This window comes from Pteropus medius, unplaced genomic scaffold (assembly GCF_902729225.1).
Source record: "Pteropus medius unplaced genomic scaffold, Ma_sr-lr_union100, whole genome shotgun sequence".
NCBI lineage: Eukaryota > Metazoa > Chordata > Mammalia > Chiroptera > Pteropodidae > Pteropus > Pteropus medius.
The window spans coordinates 3,960,765-3,980,288 of NW_024340696.1; the positions used below are offsets into that span (position 1 = coordinate 3,960,765).

Sequence of the window (19,524 nt, forward strand, 5' to 3'; positions counted from 1 at the left end):
TTATACCCTGACATAGAATTTAAAGAAATAAAATTGACCAAATTTGGATTAATGGTGAGAAAGATGATCCTGACAATAAGTCACACACACACACACACACACACACATACATTTTTAAAACCATTTATTATTACCTCTTCTGTCAAATTTATCACTGATGCCTACAGAAAATAAAATGAAAAGATTATTTTTAAACATTCTGATCAGAATTATATGTAAAATCTAGTATATGTTCATGAAAACAAACTCAGTTTTCTTTAAAAGAGGAAAAGACTTTAAAAGTTTTATATACATTTGATATTTAATATTTTTCTAATTGCTATTTTTTATAATCATATAATTTAAAGAAAATGTGATGAATTATGTTACCAGGTTTCTTATAAATGCCCAAATCTCATATTTCTGTTCAATCTTCCATGAAAATATCATGTTTTATGGGAGTATTTACCTGAAAACGTTGGGAAATGCTGAACAAGTGTGTAGTGTTCTTCAAATGTCTAGAAATGAGTATTTTATGTGGTATATTGAAGAAGAATTTCCCACTCAAATGGTTAACTTTGTAATCTGTTCTTTGCTCTGCTTCTGTAGACATACTTGCCACATAGGCCAAAGGGCAGGGTGACCTTGAGATCAACTGAAGACTCACCCTCACCTTTGCTTGTTTTGTCTTGATAACAAATGTATCCATTTTGCTTGTTCTGTCTAGATAACAGATGTATTGCTTTTGCTCGAAGCCCTACGAAAGGAAGGTTACCCCTGAGCTAGGAGCCCAGATCTTCGGGGCACTAGCTCTTCTGGGACTGCCGAAGTAATAAACCTGAGTTCTCTGACTCTCTGAGTGGTACTTGGTTTCTTGCTGGTCTGAATTTTCTGCAACATACCAAGTTGGTTAATTCTGGTGAAATTATGTCAAAATAACTGTGAAGAGTCTCATAAAATAAGAATATGAATCATTAGGAAAATAAAAAGTTAACAACAATGGGGAAAAAATTAAAACTTTTGTATAATAGACCATGTAGACTAACTCCACAGATACTGAAATTTAAATAAAAGTAAAGTACTCTATTAAAGTTTAAAACATGTAAGCTAGCTAATTTTTTCTAAATAGGCCAAATGAATGGATTTCAAGAATAAAAAAGTTGTTAATATTTTCCCAGGAAGATATATAAACTGAGACTGTCCTAAGCCAACAAAGAATAAAGTCACCCCAGCACAAATCAAAATAATAATACCAGCTATTATATATTATGCCATTCAAAACTGTTGTGCAGCACAATGTTGAGGGCCACCAGTCACATACCACCTCATGTTCCAGCAGGCACCTATCACAAAGCATTCAACATGAATGTGCCCCATGATGACATGCAAACTAATAGACTCTAACTGACTCTATGTCAAGCAAACTTCTGAGGAACTTACATTAAGTACTTTATTCTCAAAACAATACAGAGGTAGGTGCCATTATTATCCCATTTTACAGATGACGAAACAAAGATTGAATTACCTGCTACGGACAGTAGTTGAGCTGGGATATGAACCTAGGCAGCATGGCACTAGTGTCTATACTATATGTGCTTCTCTATTAATATCTTTTCTTCAGTGTATTTTCTTTAGCAATCAGTACAGTGACCTGAGGAAATAAAACTTTGGGAATATATAATGCCTCCCGAAATTTATTCCTTTCAAATAATTTCCATTGCATTACCAGGAAATATGCATACAAAATATACATAAGTGAGTTGGGAACATTTTACAAAGTCTAGCTTGAAGTGACAGGTTTTGTAAGTTAGAACTTAATTTATGAAAATTTTATTTTGAAAAGTGAAGAAAAATGAAAAAAAAATCACATCACATATATTTTCTTAGAATTGTACTCTGTTTATTATTCATACTTTATATTGCCAGGTTCAATGAAGATGAAAAAGAGCACTCATGTGGAAAGATTCACACCTCTCTGCCTGACACAGTCACTTGGATAGATAATACTTTGAACTCTCCACATGATCCGAATGCTGCACCATTGCTTGCAGTAAAATAATTCCCTGCAAAAAGGATTTTAAATCAATCTTCGTTTAAAATTCAGGCCCATGTAAAGTAAAATGCTTGCTTATTACTCCTGAGACCATAAAGTTTAAAACTCATATTTCACACAATTTGTTTGCTGTACTTGTTCTCATCACCAGAAGTAAATATGAAAATTACTTCAAAAGAGTAGATTCATAACAGAAAGGAAGATAAACTGGAGGGAGAGGAAGTTCTTATGCAGAAAACAGCAAATACATGAAATAAGATTATGTATTTGAAAACAGGAAGCTAGTAAATGTAATAAATGATTAAAAAAAGCATTATGATGTTTGATTTCACCTTTATATAGCTCCTAATTATTTAAAATTATAATATAAGTAATGCAAAATTGATGCTAAATTTGTGAACTTTGAGAGTTTTAACAATTCAAGATATTTTTATGAGTACGTATTTACTTCTCAAACCATCATTATATTATTAAAATTTCAGACTTATAAGGAAACTAAAATTTTATCTACTAGACATATTTCCTTTGAGTAAGGAATTTTGATAATTTAGAGAACTGCCTGCAATTACTCAATCAAAATAAATATATTATTATTTCTGTATGTACATAAACCTTTTATATATATTCAAACCAAATAATGGACAAATAAATGTTTCTGTCTGTCCATTGTAATATCATATGGAAATGACTAGATGTATATTCACCAATTCTGAGTATATTTTGGACAATCTGGCTTAGATATAGACGAGGTGAAATACCAGAAAATCACTTTGGGACCCAGGAGAACCAATCAAGGGTCTTGAGAGGGATTAGCAGCCCCAGTTATGAGTACGTGGGGATAGACAAGGGCCTTGAGCACATTCAAAAGAATAGGCCATAGTAAATCTAGGAAGCCCTGAGGGAGGTAAAAATAAGAAAAGATTATAAAATTGATTACTAGGAGTGACTTGACATGGTATTGATGTGTTATGAGTAGAAACAAGTGACTTTAAATATAAATGTCAAAATAATTATCAGAAGGTTTAATGTTTAAGTTAGCAGCCATCAATTTTAAAGTCTTTATTTTCATTTAGACAATACTGTGCAGTGGCTGCCAAGGTGAGCAGCATAGCAATGGATAACATTTCTTCAACAAAAAGTGGTAGTCCCCAGCCTCCTCATAAAGTTCCCTTGGAGGGCAGTGCTGTTTACTAGGGAATCGTCAAAACCACATGCTGGAGATCAAATCTAGCAGAGTCTGTGCTATTAAGGGAAATTGTATGTCTTTCTTCAAAACGCATTACCAGTTTTGAATTGTGAAACTCCCATGATCAAAATGTGGAAAATTCAGACACAAAATAAATATAAGAAAGAATGATGAAAGCACATTTTATTCAAATAGCCAAGAAATTCAGTATTAGTTCTTTCCAAGAGAAATGGAGTAACGGGACCCAATTTACATTTTATTAATGTGTTCTTTGAGTCTTTATTTTATTTGCAAAGATTTTTGTGGATTTTTAAAAATTTTACACTTGTAACCATAACAAGTAAATCTGAGTAATAAACCTCATAATGAGGAAATTTTTGTATTATGTGTACTAAATATACCAAATAACCTATTGATTTTAATATCCCGAGAAAAAATGTTTATAGGTAGATATTTAATTCTGATGATCCCCCCGCATTGTGCATTGGTAAAAAATTAAAGGAAAAATTTAAGAATTAAAAGGGTAACATCTTATATAGAAACGAATGTTTAAAAAACTTAGGAAAAAGTCAAGATACTAGTAGTCCTAATCCTAGAAGGATATACGCAGTTGTGGGATCTTATAACTTTCTCCAGATAATTGTACTTCAAAAAGGAATACTATTATCATTAATAGGGTTTTATGAATGGTTTTAATTAATCTTAATATTTTGAAAGCATAGGATGTATAATTGTAGGTGAACTTTTTTTGCCTTATATTTTCAAGTTAGGTAGCTTAATATATATTTCTAAGAATTTTACTGTTGATACTAAAAATTTATTATAAAATATCAAACTTTCATAAATATCCCTGTATTTCCACCTGCTTCTTTTATATAAATTACTTCATTCAAAGTTTGAATACTCTATTGTATCTCAGGGTAGTTATATATCCATCACTAAATTTTCAACTTTGAATTTTAACATCTTTTGTGAGAAGTTAACAGATAGGGCTCCACTTTCAGATCAATTATTTTACTCAAACTGTTCATGGCCTGTACTGTGACAGAGAATCGGAAATTCATCTGCAGCCTACTATATGTTCAAGAGAAGAAAGACATTTTTCATGAGTGTTTTTCTGACAGAGGATGAGAGTCAGAAGCACATCCATTGCAATAACAGTATATGTTGGTTAAGGTAAAGCCTGAGCCTACAAACAAATTTACTAAATTCTTTACCAAATCTAGAGGAAGGGAACAAAAATAGTTGTAATATGGATTCAGGTGAAATGATTACAAGAATAAAGCTACTTGCAAAAAACAAGTGAATGAGGATGCCAGCGTAAATCTATGTATTAATTAGTAGAGATGTTTGATTTCTTATACTTTAGATAAGAATAAATAGAAAAATAATGTTTTCATTATGTTTCTTTCAATGTCATCATGTGCACCTCCAGTTTGGAAACCACTAAATTACATTAAAAAAACAATTATTCTTTGGGCATTAGCAGATTCTTATATCTAGCTATTGATTAGATATATTTTATTCTAATTTGGCAGTATAAACAATATTGACGGTAAAAGAATATTACTGAATACTTTTTTTTATAATAGATTAATAAGTGTCAGCATAATTCTATGGTTTCAGATGGCTTTGGTTTGTCATCTACAGCCATAGTTTTGTATTTCTTATTCAATCCGTTGTACTTAAATATACACAGCAATAAAGAGGCAATAAAAAATACCATATACTAAAGCAGGGTTTAGGTTCTAATGATTCACTTCACAGAATTTGGTCTTATTTTCTTTATGATTTTTTTACTGAACACTGTAGGGTTTCAGTGGATTGATTATTCTTTGTATTTATAGTGCCTGTCATCTTGTGAATAATTCAAATATATGTTTCAGTGACTGAAATAATACAATGAAGTGAAGAAGTTAGATAATCATTAGAATCACTTTAAGCACAAATATCTGATAATAGTCAACACATCTTCATATGTTAAAAAACAAACTCAAAATTTATTGCCTCACTGCTGCAAGAAAAATAACATTAGTAGAGAATTCACTAAAGGATATGCTTTATCTTAAGGTATTATCAACAAATTAAAAAAGCCATAAAGAGAAAAAAAATTTAGATGATATATATTTTAAAAATCCATCATAACATAAAGAAATTTGTGAATCACTTTCTCGGGAGGATTTTTATCAAGATTGAGTAAATCTCTTCGTGAAAATCTAAATTGCTTTTCAAAATTAAACATTTTAAATTTAGACCAAGAGAATGTAATCAAATAATATCTCTCTTTTCAGGCCAAACACTTCGGTTCTTTTTCTTTTCTTTCTTTCTTTCTTTAAACATTTCACTCTCATAGTTCTGATTTTAAAAAAAAGATAAATATAAGAAAAGATTGTAAATTTGTTCCATGGGAAAATTTATAAAAAGCATGTAGTAACTTACCATTTAACTAAATATCAATTTTTTTCTTTTTTTCTTTTTTTAGAGAAGCTATATGTCATGTAACTGTCTAATAATGACCACCATTCTCTTTGGTGTCCTAAGTGGCCTCACAGGAAGATCAGAAGGCAGTCCCTGTAAATGGCAGGCTGATCATAATACTAAGAGTAAATTTTTATACAAACAACATGCTCAAATTTTTTTTAAAATGAAAAACCAGATAGATGATAGATAGATAGATAGATAGATACATAAGATACATAGATAGATACATAGATAGATGATAGATAGAGGATAGATAGATAGATAAAGGGAGAGAGAAAGTAAGTAGTCTCTTTTTTGAGTATATATATCTATCTCTACTTTACCCACCCTCTTGGAACACATTTATACATATAACTATATTTACACGTTTGCTTCCTTCATCAATAAGGTAGGAAGCCTAGAGCAGCAGAACAAAATTCTGGAGACCAAGTGGAAACTTCTGCATTAGCAGAAGGCGACTCCCCGTAACATGGACAATACATTTGAGAACTACATCAATAACTTTAGGAGGCAGCTGGACATACTGGCCCAGGAGAAATTGAGGCTGGAGGCAGAGTTTGGCAACCTGCAAGGGCTGGTGGAAGACTTGGAGAATAAGGACGAGGATGAGATCGATAAATGCACAGGCATGGAGAATGAATTTGTTCTCATCAGGTAGGATGTGGATGAAACTTACATGAACGAAGTAGAGCTGAAGTCCCACCTGGAAAAGCTAACGGATGAAATCAAATTCTACAGGGTGCTGTATGAAGAGGAGATCCATGAGCTGCGGGCCCAGATCTCCGACACGTCTGCGGTGCTGTCGATGGACAACAACCGCTCCCTGGACCTGGATGGCATCATCGCCGAGGTCAAGGCCCAGTAGGAGATTGCTAACCGCAGCTGGGCCAAGGCTAAGAACATGTACCAGATCAAATATGAGGAGCTGCAGAAATTGGCTGGGAAGCACAGGGATGACCTTCATTGCACGAAGATGAACCTGAACATCAGCCAACTCCAGGCTGAGATCAAGGCCCTCAAAGGCCAGGATACTTTCCTGCAGGCCGCCTTCACTGATGCAAGCAATGTGGGGAGTTGGCCCTTAAGGATGCTCGGGCCAAGATGGCCGAGCTGGAGGCTGTTCTGAGAATATGGCCCGGCAGCTGCGCGAATGGCAGGAACTCATGAATGTCAAGCTGGCCCTAGAGGTGGAGATTGCCACCTACTGCAAACTGCTGGATGGCAAGGAGAGCCGGCTGGAGTATGGGATGCAATTATGAGAATCCATACCAAGACCACTAGTGGCTAGTCAGGTGGGCCGAGCCCAGTCCAACTTTGGCTCTGGCGGAGACTACGACTCCTTCAGGCGCATCAGCGCCAGCTCCTCCAAGACCATGGTTGTGAAGAAGATTGGTGCTTGTGATGGGGAGCTGTTGTCTGAGTAATCTGACGTCCTGCCCAAGTAAACCGCTACCGTGGTCCCTCCTGGCCTTCAAGCCTGTGGGAAAGGAACTATGCAGGAGAGTTTCCAGCACAGGAGACCTCACCACCCCCACCAAGGCTCAGCCCCAATCCTCAGCCCAACCCTGGGTGGGGAGTGCACTGCCTGGAGGACCGCCTCTTAACCATATCCCCAACTAAAAGTCAAGTCAAGTGTTTTGTCCAAAATAAAGTCTCATCTGTATTTGCCAACCCTACTTGCAAAAGAAAAAAAAGGGGGGGTGGTGTGATGTACAACTTGATATACAATGTAGATAAAACAGAACGAAAGTAAATTTTTAATAAGCTTATAATAAAGATTTATTGAATTTTTAAGAAAACATTTTGAAAAGAAAGATGCTTTTGAAATTTTGAAATTTTAATTCTGAAAAACAGTATTTAGAATGTCAGTGAGGGAAATGAATAGGTAAAATTATGCAAAAAGGTTTGTCTTTTTCAGAAGTAGCAGTGATAAAGGAAACACTTTTAAAAATGTTTGTCAAAAATAAAAAAAAAAATAATTACCCATAAACTGAAAATAGGAATAGAGTTATATATTTGAAAACAAAGCAACAAATATAATTAAACTGGATATAGTAGAGAAAAAAAAACAAAAAGGAGGAGAAACACATGATAACCAGAAAACATAAACTAAGAGGACAGGAATATATCAGATAAATGTGTGTTCACAAAAGATTACCTCAAAAAAAAGAGGCATCATTAATAACTGCCTTTCCCTCATTCCCCCATCCAATGTATCATCAATTTGAATATTTTCTTCTCCTAAATATTTAACAAACGAATGTATTTCTCTCCATACCTTTCCTACAAACCTACTAAAACGTCTCCCATACCACCGAAATAGCCTTTCTATATAGCTTCTACCAAATGTGACCAGGCATTTATGTACAAATGACTCTCTATTATTTTCAAATTATATCATTAAAAGCCTGTAATATGCTTAATATGAAACTAAATGTGAACTGTTGAACTGTTATGCCATCTTGCCTGTAATTTAAAACCTAGAGACTTTAAAACATTTAGAAAACAATCTCGTGATCAAAGAAAGTTCTGTCAACAGATGGCATTTGTTTTAATCATTCAGGTTACACAGAAATGAGGTCCCCCGCCCCCCCGCCCCCCGGACTGCAATTAAGACACAAGAAAGATAAATAGTAAGAGCAACAGTGTAGAACTATAGTTTTGTAACAAAATTTCTTCTATACTTTGTTACATAAAACCTCCTTTTCCTATTGATTGTTCTATACCTCTCTTAAAGCTTAAGAGAAAAATGTATTTCTAACTCAGGATAATTTCTTCCCTGGTAACAGGTGTCACCCAACAGCAGTCCTAAACCTCAAAATGTAACTAACTCTTCCATATAGCCTAGCATTATTTTTCTGCTATATGAAGTCCAAAGCTTTGAGGGTTGCTATGTACTTTTCTTACTAATGTGTTTTATTCCTACATATATATATGAGTGTATTAGTTTGTATGCTTCATGATAGTTTCAATAGAAAATTCCTGCTCTACTTATTTGAATTCATGGCAATGCTACATTCGAAGAACTGTTTGAAATAAATTGAACCAAGTAAACTGCTTGCTGACTGTGAATGAAAATAAAATAATTCCTGTGCAGCAAAACATGCTCCATAGTAGTATAAAGCAGTCTACCTTATTGCATTTAGCGAAATCATGATTCCCACATTTATCATTGATCCTTTTCAGAAGGTCAGTGAAAGAAGATGATGGACAATAAGACTGGAATGAAAGGCTGGTGTCGCCTGAGCAGATCATTCCACAATCATCCCATTTGCCTTGGTTAGGTAGGCAGATTCACTGATCAGATCTCTTATACCAAATATAAAAAAAGTCTTATTTAAAAGTCTTCAAGTAGAAATTTTACTTCTAATCAGGTATAAAAATTTACTACCTCCGCAGACCAAATCTAATGGCAATATTTCAGCTTTCCTTATTTCCCTATAACTGGATCATAATCAATACTTATCTAATAGACATGGCTATAAAATTGAATTACATAACACAAAGGCCCAATAGATTTTTCAATATTCATTCTGTGCTATTTCTCATGAAGGCTTTATAAGAATGACTTGTTCAAATAAAATAAGCATAACCACGATGTTATTTATATGTAATAACATGAAAATAATTATGAAGTCATGGTTTAAAGAAATAGAAAGATCAGCCAAAAGAACCTACAAATAGAAGAAATAAAGGTGTCTCAGCTCATATTTTAAGATCTTAACAGCACATTGATCTGATAATTAAAATTTTTAAGATGTTGCCTAAAGCTTGAGAATAAAACATTGATATACTGAGTTTTTCTATTTCGAGTTAATCCTTTTTAAGTATTGTAAGTATTCATTCCAAATCTCTGTTTCTCAAGGCCTAAAGATACAAGTGTAAGAAGTAGTCTTTGCTTCAGATTCTCCCCAAGCAAGGCCCTCAGAGTAAAAAGTCCAGCAAACCTTACTGTTACAGATGAGGTTGCCTAGCAACTTCCATCCACCATGCGGAAGCTGTCTGAATGCATCAGTTCCAAAAGCAACCAACCTGCAGATCAATTACTAAGAAAATGAAGACAAAAATGAAAACATTAGTGAAGTACCCCATGGAGTAAAAAGAGTTTTCAGATATTGAAAGGCAAAACTCTTGTAAAATACCTCTCCTTATATCTTTTTCTTGCAGAAACACATGTGCAAAAAATCTTGAAAAAAAAAATCATTGCAAAACTCATAAGTATCTTTGGGTTTTAAAGCAAGAAACTCTGATCTTTTTACACTGCATCTTGACGACTTCTGAAGTGAAAAAGAAAAATTTTGTTTTTGTTAGTTTCTTTTAAAATACAGTTTTTATTACAGGAACTTTGAGGATATGATTTCTGTAATCCTTAAAGTATTGTTTTAACTGATACTTATATGTCTAGAAAGAAACTAATTCATGGATTGTATAGCCACTTAATCTCTTTGCTTCTTAAGTTTTTAAATTTCTCACTGGAACTACCAACCAGGAGACACGGCACATTAAGGGAAAGTAAGTAAAGTGAGAACCAATCACAGCCCAAGTCTGAATGTAGACTTCATCTATAAAATAAGAAATTTGAAAGAGATAGTTTCTAAGTTCTTTCCAGCCATTTTCCACTCTCCCAGCCACTATAATGCCTCATTTTACATTCTCCAGTAGTACTTGCTGCCTATACTGTTTGTTCTCAGACTAAAAGATGGTCTCCATTTAAAGTTAAAAAAAAAAATCCCAAACCTCACATTTAGTGTTGACTTAAATTATTATAATCATAACGCTAAATAAATATCAAAAGTATAGTAGATATACATATTGGTTTAAGAGGGCTGTCATCACCAATTGCCACAAACTGAGTGACTTAAAACAACAGAAATTTATTCTCTCATTCTGCATAAGGCCAAAAGTCTGAAATTGAGGTGTTGGCAATGTTGGTCCCTTCTGAACGATATGAGGATAATATATTCTATACCTCTCTCCAACTTCTGGTGGTTCTAGCTATCTTTGGCATTCCTTGATTTGTCCATGCATCACTTCAATCTCCACTTCTATCTTCACCTGTCTTCTCACTTTGTATCTGTGTATTTCAAATATTCCTCTTCATTCTCTTATTAGGATTTCAGTCATTGGACTTAGAGTTCCCTCTAAATCCAGGATGATCTCTTCTCAAGATCCTTACCTTAATTATATCTCCAAATACCGTATTTCCAAACAAGGTTACACTCACAAGTATCAGAAGTTAGGATTTAGATATATATTTTGGGGAGTAGACAATTCAACCTACTACAGCATAATTTCCTAAATCTTTAGCAATTTCACTTCTGAATATTTATCCAAAGAAATCCAAAACATCAATTCAAAAAGATAAATGAATTCCTATGTGCACTACAGCATTATTTACAATAGCCACTATATGGAAACAATCTAAATATTCATCAATAGATGAATGGATAAAGAAGTGGTACACATATACAATGGAATATTACTCAGCCATAAAAAATAATGAAATCTTACCACTTGCAACAATACAGATGGACCTAGGGGGTACTATACTAAGTGAAATGTCAGTCAGAGAAATACAAATATCATATGATATCACTTATATGTGGAATCTAAAAAACAAAAAATAAATGAACAAACCAAACAAACTCACAGATAAAAAGAACAAATTGATGATCACCAGATGTGAGGTGGTTGGGAGCATGCGTAAAAAAGGTGAAAGGGATTAATAAGTACAAATTGCTAGTTATAAAAATAGTCACAGGGATGTAAAGTACAGCATAGAGAATATAGTCAATAATATTATAATAACTATGTGTGGTATCAGATGGGTACTAGACTTATCAGGGTGATCACTTTGTAAGGTATATAAATATCTAATATGTTGTATACCTGCAACTAATATAATACTATAGGTAACTGTAATTGAAAAATAAATTTAAATTTTTTTTTAGCTCTTAACAGCACATAATAATACTGAAAATGCTGTTTGTAATAATTATGTTTTATAAAGTGATATCTCATATTTAAAAATCTCTAAGACAGCAGTCATTGAATGATTGTTTCAATAAGGTGAATCTTGTTAACACTCTAAAACTGACTTTTCCTATGAAGATAAGGCTAACCTCGAGGCATATGAAACTTTCCAACAGGAATCAATAATAAAAAATTCTGTTTTTATCACTTCTACTACAATTGATGGAGTGAGGCAAGTTAGTGAATACAAATATCATATCTACATCTTTTTATACTTTATTAACTCGTTTCATTAGCTTACAAATTCGTGTGATAGATACTATTATTATCCTTATTTTGGAAGAAATTGCAGCATACAGAAATTATATAAAACTTGCTCAAGATCTCAAAGCTTGTAAATGATTAAGTGCTATAAATCAAGATAAACATATTTTTTTTATTTTTAAATTTAGGCATATACAGTTTTGCTATCATTTCTACTACTATAAAATTATTATTAGTTATATGTCTTATATGAATGTGATCACAAATGCAAACATACTGTCCACACTTTCTATTATTGAGTATATGAAAAACATCTAGATTATTTTTACATCATTTTACAGATTATTATGAAAATAAAATTTTAGAAAAAAATACATTTTTGTAGTTAAATTTCAAAAAAGGAAATCAAACAAAATTTATTTGTGAACCCTGTCAAGGATCAACTGATCTATTTTCATGGCTCCCAAAGTTTGGTTTAATGGGCAATCTAAAATGTTTTCAGCTATCTTTAGCAAAAAGCCCCACAAATTTGGTCATTTTTTAATAGGAAAATAAACTTCGGCGTTTAATTACATTAGTTAATACATCATTGCAAGTTGGAAAATACAAAGATGGAATCTTAAGATCCAATATTAAGATCTAACTCTTATTGGCACTTATTTAAATGTGGCATGCACTTTACAGGTTATAACTCATGAATCATCAGAACTATTTACAAGGTAGATGCTAATATTATTCCCATTTTACACATGAGGAAATAAAGGCACCGAGATTTTTTTATACTTTTCCCAAGATCAAACAGCAAGTAAGTGACAAGTCCAGGTTATAAATCCAGGTAATCGAATTCCAGAACTACATACTATGCAGCCTTATGGTATAACCACTAAAATTAGCTTAACACACAGCATTCAGCATAAGGATTATATTCCTACCACCTTCACCTCTGCCCTTGTATTTTTCTTAGTCTACAAGACTGATTTTCAGCCAAAATAATATATATGGAAGACTTAATTTTATTTTTCTTCTGTTTCACTTCCTAGACTATGGAAAACAGCATCCTGGACTCTGAGAATGAGAGCCATACACTAGGAACGATGGAACAGAATCTCCATATGGTTTTGATCTATATACTCTAAGTATTTATAAAGGTTGTAAATAAATTTTTGTATTGCTTTAACCCTGTTAATTTAACTCTTTGTTTTTTACAGTATAAATTAATCTTACCTGACAAAAGTAGCTATATTATCACTTATTCAGCAAATATGGAAGCCTGGGCTAAGAGTTGAAATAACCAAGGTCACTCAGCTGATAGATATTGAAGTGTGACTGTCCCTAAGTCTTGGAATAAAAGTACATACGTATAGTCCTCTATATTTTCTCATTCTACACAAATAAGAATGCAAAGGTGAAGAATAAACAAATAAACATGTTTTCTACTAGGTCAGGTAATTTTGTATAGGGTAATATTTTATATTCCCTGAATTATCCAGTAAATTGACACTTTATTTTGCTATCAAAGTTATTATAAAATATTGCATTCTACTCATTCATTTGTGTTCTTATAGTTATCTTGGAATAGTTCTCTCAGGGAAGAAACGAAGCTAGATTCATTGGCATATTTAATTCCAGGCCAAAGCTTCTTTGTATCTGAACTACCCTTTGGCATAGATCACTAAGCTGCCTTTAATATGACTTAAAAACAGTAAAAAAAAAACAAAAAGACCTCTCTAGAGAGTTTCTTTTGATACCATTAAAGTACTCTGATCAAGAGCATTAAATTGCAATCAAATTGACCTGGATTTAAGTCCAAGCTTTCTAGCTCTGTGGCCTTGGTAAAAGTATTAAGAAGCCTCGTTTTCTTTATCTGTAAAATATTGATAATAGTACAATTCACTGTATAGGATTGCACTGTGTGGATTAAATGAGAAAATGCATGTGTTTAATCCATTGCCTAGCATTTAATAAGTTCTTGAAAGGAATATCACCAAAGAATCTTAATCAAGAAGAGAAAATACAGGGTCTTAGGAAATGAAATTCAAAACGGAGATCTGAAGGGAAAATCTGAGGCTAATTCAGGAAGGAAAATGGAAGTTCATTAGCTCTATCGCCATCCAGGTTGAAGTCATGCCAGAAGACTTTAGAAAAGAGACCTTCTTGAGAATGAGGTCAGTAAAATAACTGTTGTTATGAATGCATTTCTATGAGAGCGCTTGGGAAGGCTAAACGATACATATTTTGAAAGCTAAGAAAATGGGAGGTGAGGTTGACACTCATATTCTGCTCCGGGGTAGAGATGAGAGAGTAAAGAAGTATGACCTTTCAGATAAAGAGCTCAAAAAAAAAAAAAAAAAAAAAAAAGAGAGAGAGGTGGCCATCAAGGTGAGTTTCCCTAAGGGAAGCTGTGTAAAATGTACTCAGAGCTTTCTCTCTTAGTAGCGAAGTTAGTAAGTTAAATCTTACTATGATTTAAAAATAGAGAGACTGTCTTATGTTACACTGGAAAGCCTGCTAGGTTACCTTAACCTCAGCAAGGTGTCAGGGTCTTGCAGAGAGGGAAGATAAAGAAACCTGCTTTCTTAAATAAGTAATTAAAATGTAATATGATAGCTGCTGTAATAACATTTGTAAGTCACAACAGAAATACCAAAGAGATTGAAGTCAATTTTTTGGGAGAGATAGAGAAATTTTCAAGGTACCTAGATCTTTGAGGTTGGAAATTAGTATAGAAAAGTGGGACAGGTATCCGGGCAGATAAACAGCAGGTGTACTGGCAGAAAGGAGAGAAGGACAAATCTATGGGAAAGGCAAGTGTTTTGAAGAGAAGGTAGCAAACTACTGGGATTAATATGGTAGAGTAATTCCTGATTTTAAAAAAGTTGGTTCTAGAATAATGAACTTGGCCTTAAAACCTGTGAAAATTGGAATGTTTTTAAACTAGAAAGAGTTATTCTGTAAACAGGTCTTTTAGAAAGACATTAATTTTGTTGAATGTTTCAATTGCATTGAGACATACAGCATGAGTAGTAAAACCAACAAAAATTAAAATGAAAACAAAAATGTGTGCTTTAGTTCCTATGTCTGCCATAGAAAATTATCAACTTGCTGGCTAAAAACAAAATAAATTTATTTTTTCACAGTGTTGAAGGGTAGATGTCTACAATCAAGTTGTACACGGGGTCTTGTTCCCTACGAAGGATGTAGGGAAGAATCCATCCCTGCTTCTTCAACTTCTGCTAATGCACAGCAATCCTTAGCATTCTTGGGCATCACTCCAATCTCTGCCGATTTATATGCCCTTCTCTCCTTTGTCTATGTCTGTGTCTTTTCTTTTAAGAACACTAATATTGGATTTAGGAAACTGTAGTCCATATGGCTTCATCTTAATTTAATTAAATCTGCAAAGACCCTATTTCCAAATAAACTCACATTCTGAGGTTCTGGATGGACAGAAATTTGGGGAGGCACTACTTAACCCACTATGGTCTACCCTCTGTTCCCACCAAAATTCGCATCCATCCACATGCGAAATGCATTTTCCCCATCCCACCATCTCCAAAGGTTTTAGCTCATTCTAACATTAACTCTAATTCCAAAATCTCATCTAAATACCAATAACTCCAAAAGTTCCAAATCTCATTATTTGAATCAGGTATGCTCACCAAATTTTATTGCATTTGGAGAGAGAACTAGTTTTGTAATTGTCATTGTCACAGTAATTACACAACTTAGTAAGAAAACTAATGAAACGTAAATGCAAGAAAATAGATTTCTAATGATTTATCCATGTTTGGAGAAAAAAAACAGCTAGATACTAAAGAGTATTTACTCTATGTTTCCATATATATGAAGTTCAGGATGGGCAATACTTATCTACCGTGATAAAAGTGAGGATAGTGATAACATTGAGGGGGTGGGGCAGATATTAAATTGAAGGGGTAAGAGACATAAAGGAAATTAACTTCAGGACTGAAGGAAATGTACTATGTCTTGAGTTGGTTAAGGGTTACAGAGGCATATACATAGGTAAAAGTATATCTAGCTGTACATTTACAATTTATATATTTTGTTGAATTTATAATGATAAAATAACTCAAAATAAAAACAAGTCCAAAAAAAGGAGATTTTTATTTCCCATCTGAAAACTCTTGGGACTGCTTTAAATAGACTCAATAAATTAGAGATGCTTAAAAATTTGTTGAGTAAGCATGGGAGAGGCAAGTATTAAAGACTGGGAGAAAGTCACAATAATCTGGAAAAATTTCTCCTTCATGTCACTTTCACAGGGAGTTTATTTTTCTCAGATAATACATTATGCATGTAGCTTCTTTAAAGATAACACCAGAACATCATCCAGTACAACTTGTTTAAAGCAAGTACCATTTATTGGCATTCGAACATAAGTTTATGTTTTAATATATTTTAATTTGAGCGTATATATGCCTTTAAAAATTATTTCCTGCTTTTCTAAATTTTTATTAACTCACATTCTTTCTGCAATAATAGCATTAAAATGAAAGGGTTTTTAGTATATATACTAACATTATATTTCTTCTCCATTATATAAATATGAAAAATGAATCTCAAAAAGTCTAACAGCATTTATAGTTAAATAACGAAAAGTAAATCTAACGTCAGAGCCTAAACCCTTTTCTGTAACAGGTTCATTGAGGTATAATTAATATACAAAGAACTGCACATATATAACATGGACAATGATGTGTTTGGACATATGCAAATACCCATGATACCATCACCACCACCAACTGAGCCTAAACCCTTAATTTTTAAGTTTTATTGCTTTTTGATACTGAACTGCTATTTACATAGCTCAGACAAAGGATATTGCAGACCTGATCTAGGAAAATCAGGATTGAAATACAGAATTTGTACATCAAATTCTACATAAATATCAAAAAGAATTAAAAAAACATTTCATCAACTATGTTTATGTGGCAAACCTAGCTTTAAAAAAAAAACACTGTTAAATGATTTTTTTACTGATACTTTTCATAAAGAATCCATTCTAACTAAAAGAAAAAATGCAATTATAAATCGGCAAAACAAACAAAAATAGGTAAGAATTTACCAAGATGATGAAATCAATTCTAATTTAGAAAATACCTGGAAACAGAGTAGACAATTTTCAGTTTCTCATGACAACAGAGTATAAAACAATTTCTAGCAAACAGTGTGTCATGCCATCTTTGACCACAAGGGATGAAAGCAGTTTTAAGTAACAAAAAAAAAAATCAATATAAAATTACATTTAAAACTTTTTTCTTTCTTTAAGAAGTCATATTAGCAGCCAGCATTTGTGAAATTGAAGAAAAAAAAAAAACCACTGTACAAGTCTTTCTTTACCCTCTCATATCAGGAATAATTTCCCTCAGAATATATTTTGTAAGATCCCTAAACATCATTTCTTGTAAAATTTATAAGGTGAAAAGGTAAAAATCCAAGTCTTCACATAGTGTCAATAAGTATCTGAAGCAAGAATATATTTTTGTTTCATCATTCCATAGAACTTAGTTATTATCAAGGAATTCTTTTCTATCTTGATTTATTCTCTTTACCTTGTACAGATTCTGTAACAGCATATGCCGTGTTGCTAGATAAGTCATTTCATTTCTCTTTGCAATTCAGTTTGATTCAAAATTTAATGTCGTTAAATACTGCCTTTGTCAATTCCTCTTTGAATTCAGTAATCCTCTAAGGATCAGTACCCTCAAGCACAGAACACTTGATAATCTCCCAACATATGGGCTGTGATCCACTTAGTAATGATAACTATAACAAAAATAGAAAAAGACTTACAGCACTGGTTCTCATACTTCAACATACATCAGAATACCTGATGAACTTGAACATTAGGTTCTTCCAAAACCACATCTATATTCCCTGTTTCCTTGAATCATTCCTAGGACCACCCAGGTTAGTGAGGGTCCTCTGATAAGCCAATGTTAAAATGAAATTAGAGGTACAAGAGAGGAATTGGAGGAAATGCCTGATAAAGATGAAAGAGAAATACTGGAAAAGGTGGGGAAAGCATTCAGACTAAGAGGTAAGTGTGACTCCATGGAGGAAAAGGGGAAAGAAAAGAATATTTGATAAAAAAGACTCTCAGAGTACAGCATAGTTCTAAAATAGCTTTGGCAAAATTGAGTCAGTGGGCCAAAGTCACCTTTTGAAGGAGTCCTGGATCCTGCAAGAATATAGCGTCTTTAGTATACATACTCTACTTAGTCACTGGCTAGGAGGAGCCTTTGTGCATAAAATAAGATAGATCCAAAAGGGCTATAGTCAGGACCATCAGTTAGTCTTTCTCCTGCAGCGGGAGGTTCCGAGTGTCACATTTTTATGGCCAACATAACTTGTCAAAACACATTTCTGGGCTCTACCCTGAAGAGTTTATGATTTAGCAAGTTTGGGGGATGAGTCTGAGAATTTGCATTTCTAAAAAGTTGCATATGCTACTGATCTAGTGACCACATTCTGTAAAATACTAGCCTATATATAACAGCATTTAGTTTCACTTTCCTCTTTGGATATCTTGGATATCTTAACTCTTTTAATACAAAATACTTCTGCAGCATTTTATTTAGTATTTTATCGAATAGTTCTGTGAGTGTTAGTTTAGAAAAATACATAAATGCAGCTAGAAAAACCTGCTTTAAAAGCACTGTGCTGGTACTAAAGAAAACCCCTGGGATTCCTTTATTGCTTTCTCTTATTACATCAGCGAAGAAAAACTGACTTTTCTTTGTTACATTTTAATAGTTAATAGCATGTATATTGAAACAATACATTGAAAATTCATAATGCATACAGGAATTAAAGTTATGAGGTGAGAGTACGGTTGGGAAAAGATTTATTTAATTCTCCAAATATGCTAAAGATGCAGACATAAATCCTGGTGCATTGTATCCACACGAAGTGAAAAAATAAAAAAAAAATGACTTTATTCTTCTGCACTAGGAACGTGCAAATCCCTTCTATTTTCTCAGGTAAAATCGAAGTTTGGACAAGAATTATAGGAAGTAATTTAAGTAATAAGATATAAACTTTTGCAGTTTCAGAACTTAGGTTCAAATCTTTAATCCATTTTGAGTTGATTTTTGTGTTTGATGAAAAATAAGGGTCTCATTTTATTCTCTTGCCTGTGGCTATACTATTTTCCCAACCCCTTTTTAAAAAGCAACTATCCTTTCCCTATTGTGTATTCTTGGACCTTTGTTGAAAGTTAATTGAAAATATATGTGGGCATAATCAGTTAATGGAAAGCAACTCTTTAATTATTTGAACTTATCCAAAAAATGTACCCTTTGTTTGCCCTCACACACAAAATTTGAAATTGGCATCAAGTATATTATGAGTGTCTCACTGAATGAGTGAAATAAATAAACTACATTTGAATCATATCCAGCAGTCCTCTCTTATCTATGGGGAATATCTGCCAAGACCCTCAGTAAATGCCTGAAACAGCAGATAGAACCAAATCCTGCATATACTATGTTTTTTCCTATACATATACACCTCTGATAAAGTTTAATTTATCAATTAGGCACAGTAAAAGATTAACAACAAGAAC

General features: G+C 33.1%; 1 pseudogene; it reads left to right on the forward strand.

Annotated features, from left to right (window-relative positions):
- LOC120609233 (keratin, type II cytoskeletal 8-like) overlaps nt 1–7,144 on the forward strand; it is a 48,352-nt pseudogene extending 41,208 nt beyond the window's left edge.
- Nucleotides 7,145–19,524: the final 12,380 nt, after the last annotated feature.